The following is an 11442-nucleotide window of genomic DNA, read 5'->3' on the forward strand; positions in this document are numbered from 1 at the left end:
CACTGGGAACGTTGGAGGCGTGGTGTATGTATGAGATACAGGACAAGATGCCCTTCGGGTAAGCTGGGAAGTGGGTGTAGCTGAAGAATAGCCGGTGAGAGGACACGACGGAGGGATGGAGCCAGGGCTCAACAGTTGCATGGCAGATCTGAGGCTCTCGACAACCAGGCCAGCTAGGCAGGGAGGCCGGGTCTTGTGTGGGGAGGGGGGCGATGGGAAGAGGACAGCTCTACTCTAGTCGGTCTCTTTTTAAGCTTAAGTCTTCGGTGTTGGTCTTCCCGGTGGCGGATATGGAATACATCTATTCCAAACGAGCAAAATTAGGCCCCCCATCCCCCTAAGGAGGGGGGAGGGGAAAGGAGGGAAAGAAGGCGGCTGCCTTCAGCGTATGATGGCTATTTTTCATTAATTTTGCGTTGTTTAACTCGCTGATGTTTGCATCCCTCAATTGCTGGTCGGGGTTTAGGCCGTCTGATGCGTCGATGAATTTAATCTTCGCTCTGCTGCTAGGGTCGGGAGTCTTCCCGTTTTGCCAGGTTGCATAGGTCCCTCCGGGTGAATTTTTTTGAATTGTTGCCGCCGAAGGCGGCTAGTTTATTGTGCACCCCATACTCATCCTGTGAGCGGTAGTGCAAAAGCATTACAGAGGGCGCACAAGGTCTTTATCAGACCTCATCTTTGATTATGTAATAAACAATTTCTTCAATCCTTCACACCTTATAGATACAATGTCAGCTAGTTACAGAGAGTGCTATTGCAAGAGCTACATATTTACAATAAGTCATCATACATTAATGGTAGGTCTTGTCGTTAATACATAATAGTTTGGCCAATGGGGATATTACAGTGTCATAGGGGAGCTTCTGTTTATTATTAGTCCTCACAATACACTACTTGTTTCTGAATCTCATGTCGTTCATCTACTGGAAGCAAAATGTGGGTACAGTGCAAGGATTTCAGGTAATTTATCCATGGTAATAAGATAGGTTGCCATATCATACAGAGTGAGCTTAGATTTATCTCTAAAAGGCTCAATTTTACAACAATCAAAGATATAGTGTTCGAGTGTGTCCCTGCCTATGTCCACACACTTTACACTTTACTTCATCTAGATCCCTATACAAGCCGAACTGCCATGATGATGAATCCGCGGATTAATCTCGCCTGTAGTGTATCCTTGACTGGGAATACACTACGCTCTCCTGGCGTAGTGTCCTTTTTCGACCCCCATTTCAACCTGCGTCGAAAACCAAGAGCTAAAAACGTCCCCTTCAGAAGAGGCAGAGATGACCCGTGTGGCACGTTCTTGCTTTGCGATTAGGGCACGGGAGACGCCCGACCACCGACTATTCATATTGTCAACTGGGGAGCAACATCAGAGCACGTCCGCCCCCCCTCTGGCGACCAGCCAGCCAATTTCAATCTTAAATAAGTAGCACCATGGTTTAAGATGGTTTTTAGAGAATTTTTAGACTTTTGAAAACATAAGCGAAAATGCCCTCAATGTCTAATGGGGCTGGAGAATTCTTGAACCCACGTTCCTCGAAAGAGACACGAAAATTTACACAATTTAAACACGGTTGTGCCCATCGTAGGTCTCGTTTAATTTGAAGATACTCTCCGTGGATCAGAGGGACGTCTCTCATAACGTGATTACACTTAGTTTCTTGACGTCTCCCTCTCCCTGTTGTCGTGGGGGTGAGGTAAGGAAGGCAAGTGCCTCCTTGAACTAGTTGATACGCTTGCTTTAACTCGTACATGTCAATTCCTTAATATAGTTTTAGATCTCAATGTGGTTTACCTTTTTAAACTGTTCACTGATAAAAATAAAACTAGGTATTGGTTCACCTAAATTTCTACATGGTTAACTTCGATTCCAGTTTGTACAGAATCTTTCCAGCTCGTCAGTACAGCTGTTAAATCCCAAATCACTCGGTTTAAATATAAACTAAAGAGGTTCGTCTTCATTTCAGTTAATGACGCGAACGCTGTGGTCCTGAACTCTACAAGGCCACCTCTTTAATCTGCTGTAGTCATGACTTTATTCTCGTCAGACTTCTCAACTAGGCACCTGTTGGGCAAGCCTTCTCAACTTTCCTCCAGCTTCACAACGGGGTGAGGGCCTATGGTTTCCCGTAGGTCCAATGTAAATAACTAGTTGTGAAATCTGATTTGTAAACATTTTTTTTTTAATTCAATTTAAAATAATTTCTTGGTGTTTTTTCTAACAAGCACGATTTACTAACACATTCATTCGAATAGAACAGGGTATCATTGCCATATCGCCATTAAATTCACCAGCTACGAATATTGGAAATTCTTAAAACATGTCTCTGGACTTTAAGCACGAGAAATATTTCTCATGAACCAACTTGATTATCAGTAGTAAAATAGATTAAATAAAAAAAATCCACTTTTGGTGAAACGTCTGGTGTTGAGCAAGCATTCATGTGGGGAAAACCCGAATCGTGGGATTTATTTTAATTCTAATCGGTTATAAATTAGAATTCATTAATATAAATTATTTATTAATACTTATAATTTCAATAGCGGACTGCATGAATTTAAAATGGACTGATATTAAATTCCCACATCTTTTCCTACTTAAGCTGGGGGGGGGGGGGTTAGTTTATCAATCTAAATTAATATTGGTACACAGTTAATACTACATGGATTGGTAAATAAAATGGAACAAATACAGCTTGTCTAGTTATGGCCTGGACAAAGATATGAACAGAGATCACACAAATACGCCTTGTAGGGGAAACTAGTATAATAAGTTATACTAAGCAATTAACAGGGTACCTTGCCATGCAGTTTAGCCCAACATATTCTAATCTAACTTGCATTACTGGCCAGGAATGACTAGATTTAATGGGTTATCAGATACAGAACACATCCCTTATTGTTGAAGATAGTGCTGTTCTGGAGCACTATAGATAATGCCGTTATGGGAGCTGCTCACGTACCATAATATAAAGTAGAGGGGAAAATAGTGGAGCTTGGTGACCTCCACGCGAGACTTCTTTACGTTAAATTTAATGGCGTCGGCCCCCGCTCCCTCTCCCACTCTCGCATCCGGCTCGACACAAGATGCGATTTTATCAAGTAGAGAGAGGCGTTATATTTAATATTTTTTAGTACTGATAGTTGGTTCAATTGGATTTTTTATTACCAGTTCGGATATTTAAAAATTTCAAATATTTGCTGGCATTTATTGGCGACAGGGCAATGATCCACCGTTTTCTTCTAATGAATTATAGTAAAGTTCTTTTCCCCGACAGTGCTTAAGAATTACCACTTTTGTGTTGTATTCAATTAAAACTAAATTCATTGGTTTTGCTTATAAATGACTTTAGTATGGTGGAGCTCGTCTCACTTTGAATAGAGCTGCAGCATTGACCGTTTATTCTTATAAGTTATAAATGATCGTGATGTTCACCCATTATTCGTGATGATTAAATTAAGCATTCGTATAGTTTTTTTTCTTCTACAAATCATTAACAAATTCCTGTTCTTAAGTACAGAATAAATTCACCCCACGCAATAAAGGCATGTCAGGCATGTCGCAGAAAAATTCATGAGCCGTGGCATTTCCTTGTTTATATAACTGGAAAGTTCCTGTGAGAAATAGAACAAAAAGTTTGATTTAAAACGCCAAAACTCTGCGAAGATTGTTCTTTAAAACCATACTTAAAACTCTTAAGAGGTTAAGTAGGGGTCCAACAGCGTTCAGAGGTTTGGGCCTTCATTAACTTAACCCTGCATGGCGTAAACATTCACAGTGGGACTTGCCCATCATTTTCCTTGTAATACATGTCCTGACTTCCAAGACGAGCGTGTCTTTTTTCCGACAGTCCCTCGCGGTCGCATGTCCCTCGATAGAATTTTTAGCGACTCTGATAATTTTGATATCGATCGCCTTATGCGTTTTTGTTCTCGTATTGGCATCCTTGGTGATATTTAGCGCCCTCTGATTATTCCGCACATTTGATGGTGTTACATAGCTTTCCCGGTTTGGTGTCTTCTATTGATAATTACTTCTTTGCAATATAGATTATCATCGCGGATAATAAAGACGTACCATTTGCTACTTACGGATCCTGGAATAGTATAAGCCATATTAGTTTGATCACAAGACTGTCTAACATTAGCAAAGACTGGCATAAACATTTTATTCTAGCAAATGTTTCGAAATGAAAAGACAATGTTTAAAAGTTTATAGATGACCGCGGACTCTGAAAGGTCTAGCATACTTTAAGTCTCTGTCTATATGCAGTTTAATGCAGTAGAAAAAAATTGTTGCTAAGTTACGTGGACAATAAGTGGCGAAATTGAAAAATCTCATAAATTTGGAAATTATGATTAATAGGGTTGAGACAAATTTACGGAATAAAGAAAATGGGATGCTTGAATTATTTCTAGAAACGTAGGACTAACATTATTATTTCTGTACCTGGCTGTTACAGATGTCGGTGTTTCGGCCCCCATAAGGATGCCTGCAGTTCTGGAATGGTGTAGAGGATGCAGCGAGCTACACACTGATATATGGAAAATATCTGCATAAAGAACACAAACAAATGCAAAATGTCCAAACTGAGTGGATTAAAATCATGCGGAACATTGACATGGAACAAACGATGCTTAGAATGGGTCAAAAATCAAAGCCTTTGGATCTACTCGGCCACTTGAAGCCACAAATCCACCACAAACTACCAAACCTTCAGTTAAAAGCCAAGGGGAATAATCCTCGGTCAGAAGCCACGAAAATAAAAATCGGGGACATAAGAGCATAAATTCCCTTTAGTCTAAACAGGACCTTGAACAACTGGAGAAAAGTGAGTACTCCGCAAGGCGGCAAGCAGTTACACAAGTACTTACGAACGTGTACATCTTTCCTCAGTCTTCGGCGGCTTAGTTTAAAATTATTAAACAGTTAATGAGCTGCGAAGAACCAGGAGGCTGTTTATAACAATAATAGTTGATATAAACAGCCTTCTGCTTCAGAGATCATCAACTTTAATAATTTTAAACTAAGTTGCCAAAGATTGAGGAAAGATGTACAGGTTCGTAAAGACTTGAGTAACTACTTAGTGAATCTAGCCCCAGGGTAGCAAAATGTATACACCGGCTATTGTCTCGAGCACGGACGATAACCTCATCATAATTCTCCAGTAGCCGGATGTAGCAGACACTACGACTAAAGTCTCCCTACCCACGAAGACAAAAGGCAGCCAAAGGGATATAAGACTAATTTTTTCTTTAGGTATAAAGTCCAACACAAGGGATGTACTTGCTCGACAGGAAATCCCACCCACTGATTGGTTTAAGATAAAACACTGTGACTGTGGGCGAACGTGCCTATTCTGGAGGATCTAAACTTTCAGTTTACCATCTACTTTGTAAGCGTTTCAGAATAAAACTTAATGTCTGATATAAACTTATAGCGATGGTACACAACCAATTGAGTAATAATGCAAGTGACAGATAAAGAAGTTTTTTTGCCGTTTACCAAGAGTATTATTTAGTCCTTGTTACAGATTTGTTTCTATAGTACACTAAAGTTTATTCCTCCTGCTTCAGACCCTAAAGGGCTGCCTTTCCTGGAGACAGGCAGACTGGTATAGTGCTCCTGTCATAAAACTCGTCACAAGTTGAAGCGCAACTATTTTTCATTTCTGGGAAGAGATGGTACGTCAGTGGAAGGCAGATTATAGCCCACCTGCAAATGCACGAACTTGACACACAATATCGATGAGAAAACCCACTAGGGCTCGAGGGGCTGCGAACCCGCGACCATAGCGTTGCTAGCTGCAAACTCCTCCACTGTCCCCCTCCCCATCCGGCCCGTTGGCGTCGTGTGGGGGCTTGGTGGACGGCTACCGGAGTGTGATGCTCCGTGGGGCAGTCCTGTCCTTTTCTGGCCTTGCACTCTTGCTGCCGTCTTCTCTAATTGTGCCGGATCACTTTTCCTTTTCCTTATGTTTCGTTTTTCTCCCCCCTCTTCTTCTATCTGCTCGTTTCCTGCAGACCTTTTGCTTGTTTTGCATTATTTCTTTGGACTTCTTCTATTTTGACGCCCGGGTGCTTGAGGAGGCATACTCTTGCACCCGTAGAACTGTAGTACCCAACGTCTCGAGCGAGGGGAACCTTTTATTGTCAATACCCTTTTCGTCGCTGAACCCGATCTCGACGGACTGACGGTTCTTAAGGTGGCGTTTGTGGGGCGTATACTCACGACGCACCCCTAGGGGGCCCCGGCATGATCGGCGATAGCTTCCTGTTGGGTGTCCTGCCTCTAATTGTGGCTCCATGGTGGGTATGGGGGCACATTCGTGGATGAATTTATCACTTTTCGTCTCTGTCGTTGAATGTTTCCGTTGTACCCTCTCAGGCTCGTGGGGTGGGCGACCAAGCCCCGGAGTCGGCCTGTATTGGAAGACCAGGCTCTGTAGCTCCCGCTGCGTTGGGCCCCGACCTTGCTCCTCCTTTGACCGTTCTGACTACTTCCCCCAGCTCCCCTCCCTCCTCTGTGGTTGGGTCGAGCCTCCAGCCCCCGGTGGTGACCACTTCGTCCCCTGGTGCGGCTAAGTCTCTCGTTGTGACTACTGCGCCTTTTGACCCCTCTCTCTAGGGGTTCTCAACGCCGTTCGCGCCCCAGCCGCACTCGCTCGATTCCTTCCCGTGCTGATACGTATCAGGCCTTGTTTGGTCCTGCTTCATGGGCCAAATACTTTGATCTCCTCCCTCTTGATTCTGCGCCTCCTGACGATTTCTCCCTCCATCGGCATCTTGTAGATTCCGTGGATGCGTCTGTTACTTTCAACCCCACTCGTCTCGGTACACGTGTCGTTGCTGCTCCTTCTCAGGATGCAGCTTCCCGCTTGGCTGCCTTATTTTGCCTTGGCGAGATCCCTGTTCGGGTCAAAAGAACGTTCAGATGAATGCCAGTGTTGGCACTATTCTCCTCCCACCCCATGTTGCAACCGGTGTTCGGAATCTGCAGGATTGCCACGATGATATTCGGCATATCCTTGATGCCCAAGGCCATTCTGTCTTCCAGGTTGACATGTTTACTTGTCCCCCCTCGTGGTCGTCGCCGTCAACCCCTTCGCGTTGTGAAGATCACCTTTGATGGCAGGACCCTTCCATCCTCTGTCATTCTTGCTGGTGCTAGGTGCTCTGTTCAGGAGTATATTCCTTCTCCTCGACTTTGTAACAAGTGCTTGAGGTTTGGGCATGGTGCCCTCCGCTGCTCTGGGACTGTCTCTGCCCTTTGTGTGGGAGTGTAGGTCACTCTAAGTCGGAGTGCACTTCTCCCCAAGCTCGCTGCCTCAACTGCGATGAGGCCCATCCTACCTTCTCCCGTGCCTGTGTCCATTACAAGCTTGAGGCAGCCGTCCTAAACCTGAAGCACCGGGAGCGTTTATCTTTTCCTGAGGCGAGGCGCCAGGTTCGCCGGCTCCCGCCTTATACTAACATCTCTTATGCTCGCGTGTTGCGCTCTTCCTCTACTCGTCCTTCCCCCTTCCTCAGACTCGCAATCGTTTCCGGGCCTTGGACCCTGATACGCCCACTGCCCCCTCCTCTGTCCCTTTGTGTTCTGTCCCGAGGGGTCCCCCTCCTGGTCCTCTGTCTGGGGTTCCCCTTCTTTGTACCCGGTCTGTCATGTCTCCTGTGTCTTCTTCCTCGTCTCCCTCCGATCCTCCTTCCCATCCTCTTCCTCCATCTATCGGCTCTCCCCGCCGCCTGTCGGTGCAGGCGGATGTCCATCGCTCTCCTAACGGCCGTAGTGTGTGCTCTCGTTCAGCTTCTGCTGTTGAGACACTGGAATCCGTTGCCCGGTACGTAGTTGCTGGGACACCTGTCTCTTTAAGTCAGAAGCGTAAGCCTGGCTCCTCTCCTTCCTCCCAGGTGGGTAAGAAGGCTTCGCTTTCTTCCTCAGCTCCTACTTCTGGCTCTGTTGCTCCTTCCCCTCCCGTTTCAGTGATTGCGCCCCCTGTTCCTGCTATGGAGGTTTCTTTGGCCCCTGCTTCCCTTTCGATTGCTGCTCTTGCTGGGGTGCGCTCCCCTCTTTCTACTCCCCCTCTTCCTGCTGCTGTCCTTGACTGCTCCTCTCCGTTGTCTCCTCCTCTTCCTTCTCCGGACCCCGCCCGCCCACCTCTGATCTGTTCTCCCGTTTCCTTCCCTCCGTCTTTGCTCAGTTTACCCATGCCCCCTAACCCTGACTTTGCTGTCCCTGATCCCGACCCTGATATTCTTTAACGTGCTCTGTTGTTCTTTCGCCTTTGTTTCTTCCTTGTTCTCTGTTTTTGTCCTTTCTCTTCTCATCGTTGTCCATTCTTCAATGGAACGTTCGAGGTTATTACGCAAATTTCCTCGAACTCCAACTTATGATTCTCACGGTTTTCGCCCCTTTGTGTCTGTCTCCAGGAGCCGATGCTTGGTGCTCGTCCTGGTCGTTTTCGTGGCTATTCCTTTCTCTCTTCCCCCCCCCCCCCCAGCCGTTGCTGGGGCTTCTAATTCTTCTGCTCTCTTGAATCGTGCTGATGTTCCCTTTGTTCCTTTACTTTTTCCTTCGCCTCTCCATTGTTCTGCTGCTCGTATCTTTGTGGGGAAATGGTACTCGGTTTGTTCCATTTATCTCCCGAGTGTCCCGCTCTCTCTTCCTGATTTGAAACACCACCTAGACACCTTGCCGGAGCCTGTGCTCCTGCTGGGTGACTTCAATTGTTGTCATTCTCTTTGGGGTGACGTTCTAACGAATACCCGGGGTCGCCTTCTTGAGCCGTTTCTCCTCTCTTCTTCCCTGTCTCTCCTGAATTCTGGTGAGCCCACTCATTTGGACTCTCGGACTCGCACCCTTTCTTGTCTTGATCTTTCTCTGCTCTTCTTCTCTTTACTTAGATTTCACATGGCAGGTTCTTGATGACCTCCATAGAAGTGATCATTTCCCCATCCTTGTTTCCTTTTTCTCTTTTCGCCCTTCCCTCTCTTTCCCTAGGTGGCAGTTTGCTAAGGCGGACTGGACCCTATTTTACCCTCAGTGCTACTCTCTCTGACCTCTCCCTTCTGCCCTCTCTCTCGCGCTCTCCTCCTTTTTCATGACACTGTCTTCGACGCTGCCCTCCGCTCTATTCCTCGCTCTTCCTCTCGGGGTCCACGGAAGTGCGTTCCCTGGTGGAATGCGGACTGTGCTCGGGCTGTCCGCTGTAAGCGTGCAGCCTGGAAGAAGCACCGCCGTAGGCAGACGACCGATTCTTTTCTTTTCTTTCGGAATGCGAGTGCGGTGGCCCGTAGGGCCATCCGTACGGCTAAACGTGAATGTTGGGCATCTTATGTCTCGACAATTACGTCCGAAACCCCTCTGGCCCAGATCTGGAAGCGTATCCGCAAGATAGCGGGTAAGTTCGTTCCCGATGTTTCACCGGTCCTTCACCTCCATGATACTCTTGTGGCGGACCCGTTGCAGGTCGCTTCCGAACTGGGTTCCCACTTTTCTTCTGTTAGCTCTGGTCTTCATCTTCCCCAATCTTTCCTTCTTCGTAAACCTGTCCTTGAGTCTCGTCCTTTAGATTTCTGCACTCATCTTCAGCTTCCCTATAATGATCCCTTCTCTCTCTCTGAACTTCGTTCTGCCCTGGCCCTCTGCGGTTCTACGGCGGCGGGCTCCGATGGTATTCATTATGAGATGCTTCGCCATCTCCCTCCGAGCACGTCTCAGTATTTACTGAGTCTGTATAATCGGATCTGGGAGTCGTCGTCAGTCCCTGAGGACTGGCTCGATGCCGTTGTCCTCCCTGTTCGCAAACCGGGGTCTCTGGGTACTTCCCCTAAGGACTTTCGCCCTATTGCTCTCACAAGTTGTCTGCAAACTCTTTGAACGTATGGTTAACGTTCGTCTGATGTGGTTTCTGGAACACCATCACCTCCTCTCCCCTTCTCAATTTGGTTTCCGCAAGTGCCGCAGCACGACAGATGTCCTGGTGAACTTGGAGGTCTATATTCGTACTGTGAAGACCTCCGTTGTTGCCGTCCTTTTTGACCTAGAAAAGGCTTACGACACCACTTGGCGTTATCATATCCTATCTCAACTTCATTCTTTTGGCCTTCGTGGTCATCTCCCTCTCTTTCTCCGCAGCTTCCTCTCTCGTCGTTCCTTTCGGGTGCGCCTTGGTACCGCTCTGTCTTCCTCTTTTCAGCAATACGAAGGTGTGCCCCAGGGTAGTGTTCTGAGCACTACTCTTTTTCTGGTTGCCCTCAATGGTCTTCTTTCCTCTCTTCCTTCTGGTGTCTTCTCCGCTCTCTATGTCGATGATCTTACCCTTTGTTGTCAGGGTGATGATTCGCCTCTCCTTCAACGCTGGCTTCAACTTGCAATTGATGCCGTGTCGTCTTGGGCCACAGGTCATGGCTTCAAGTTCTCTACTTCTAAGACTTGTGCCATGACTTTTACGCGGAAACGGGTTGTTCTTCGTCCCTCTTTGTCACTTTATGGTCATCCCCTTGAATACAAAGATTCCGCGAAGCTTTTGGGGTTATTCCTTGACACTCGTTTGTCTTGGTCTCCCCATATCTCTTACCTCCGTGTTGAGTGCTCTAAGGCCCTTACCCTCCTTCGGGTCTTGTCCCATACTTCTTGGGGGGCAGATAGGCGCGCACTCCTTGCTTTACATTCCTCTCTCGTCGTGTCTAAGCTCGATTATGGTTGCCCTGCTTACTCGTCTGCTTCTCCTTCTACTCTTCGCCGTCTTGATGCTTTGCACCATACTGGGTTGCGCCTCAGTTCTGGTGCCTTTCGTTCGACTCCCGTCCTTAGCTTGTATGTTGACACTGGCTTCCTGTCTCTCCAGGACCGCCGTGATCGCTACTGTCTTCGCTATCTTGCGCGGTCCTTGCAACATCCTTCCTCTCGCCTCTGTCGTGCTTTAAGTTTTACCCCTCCTGCGGTTCCTGTTCCTCTTCACCACCTCCCTCTTTGTCCGGTTATCTCGCCTACAGGATTCTCTTTCCGTTCGTATTTCTGGTGTTTCTCCTCGTGTTGTTCCTTCTTTGCCCCCGTGGAGGGTCCCTCTACCGCGGTTTTGTACATCCTTGACTCGTATCACTAAAGCTTTTACCCCTCCTACGGTTCTAAACCGCCTTTTCCTTGAGCACTTTTCTTCTCACTCCCGCTCCGTTTCTGTCTTCACTGATGGGTCTAAGTCGGCGGACGGTGTCGGCTACTCTGTTGTTTTTCCTGATCGCACTTATATGTGTCGCTTACCTCCGGAGACTAGCATCTTTACAGCGGAACTTTATGCTATTCTCTATGCTCTTCGTCTCCTGCTTTCTCGTTGTCAGTCCTCCTTTGTAGTTGTTGACTCTCGTAGTGCCCTCATGGCTCTCGGGTCCTTTAATCCGGTTCATCCAGTAGTTGTCGAGATCCAGCATTGGCTGTTT

The 11442-nt window shown here is 46.8% G+C and overlaps 1 long non-coding RNA gene across 4 annotated transcripts in view; it reads left to right on the forward strand.

The window, feature by feature from the left end:
• LOC138352908 (uncharacterized) overlaps positions 1 to 11442 on the forward strand; it is a 560090-nt gene that overhangs the window by 322259 nt on the left and 226389 nt on the right. For 3 of the 4 annotated variants that reach the window (XR_011222962.1, XR_011222961.1, XR_011222960.1), the window contains exon 7: positions 1974 to 2115. This is a non-coding gene — a long non-coding RNA (uncharacterized lncRNA). Of the gene's footprint in view, positions 1 to 1973; positions 2116 to 4469; positions 5512 to 11442 lie in introns of those variants that run through there. The other variant, XR_011222963.1, reaches the window with a different exon arrangement.

This window comes from Procambarus clarkii, chromosome 55 (assembly GCF_040958095.1).
Source record: "Procambarus clarkii isolate CNS0578487 chromosome 55, FALCON_Pclarkii_2.0, whole genome shotgun sequence".
NCBI lineage: Eukaryota > Metazoa > Arthropoda > Malacostraca > Decapoda > Cambaridae > Procambarus > Procambarus clarkii.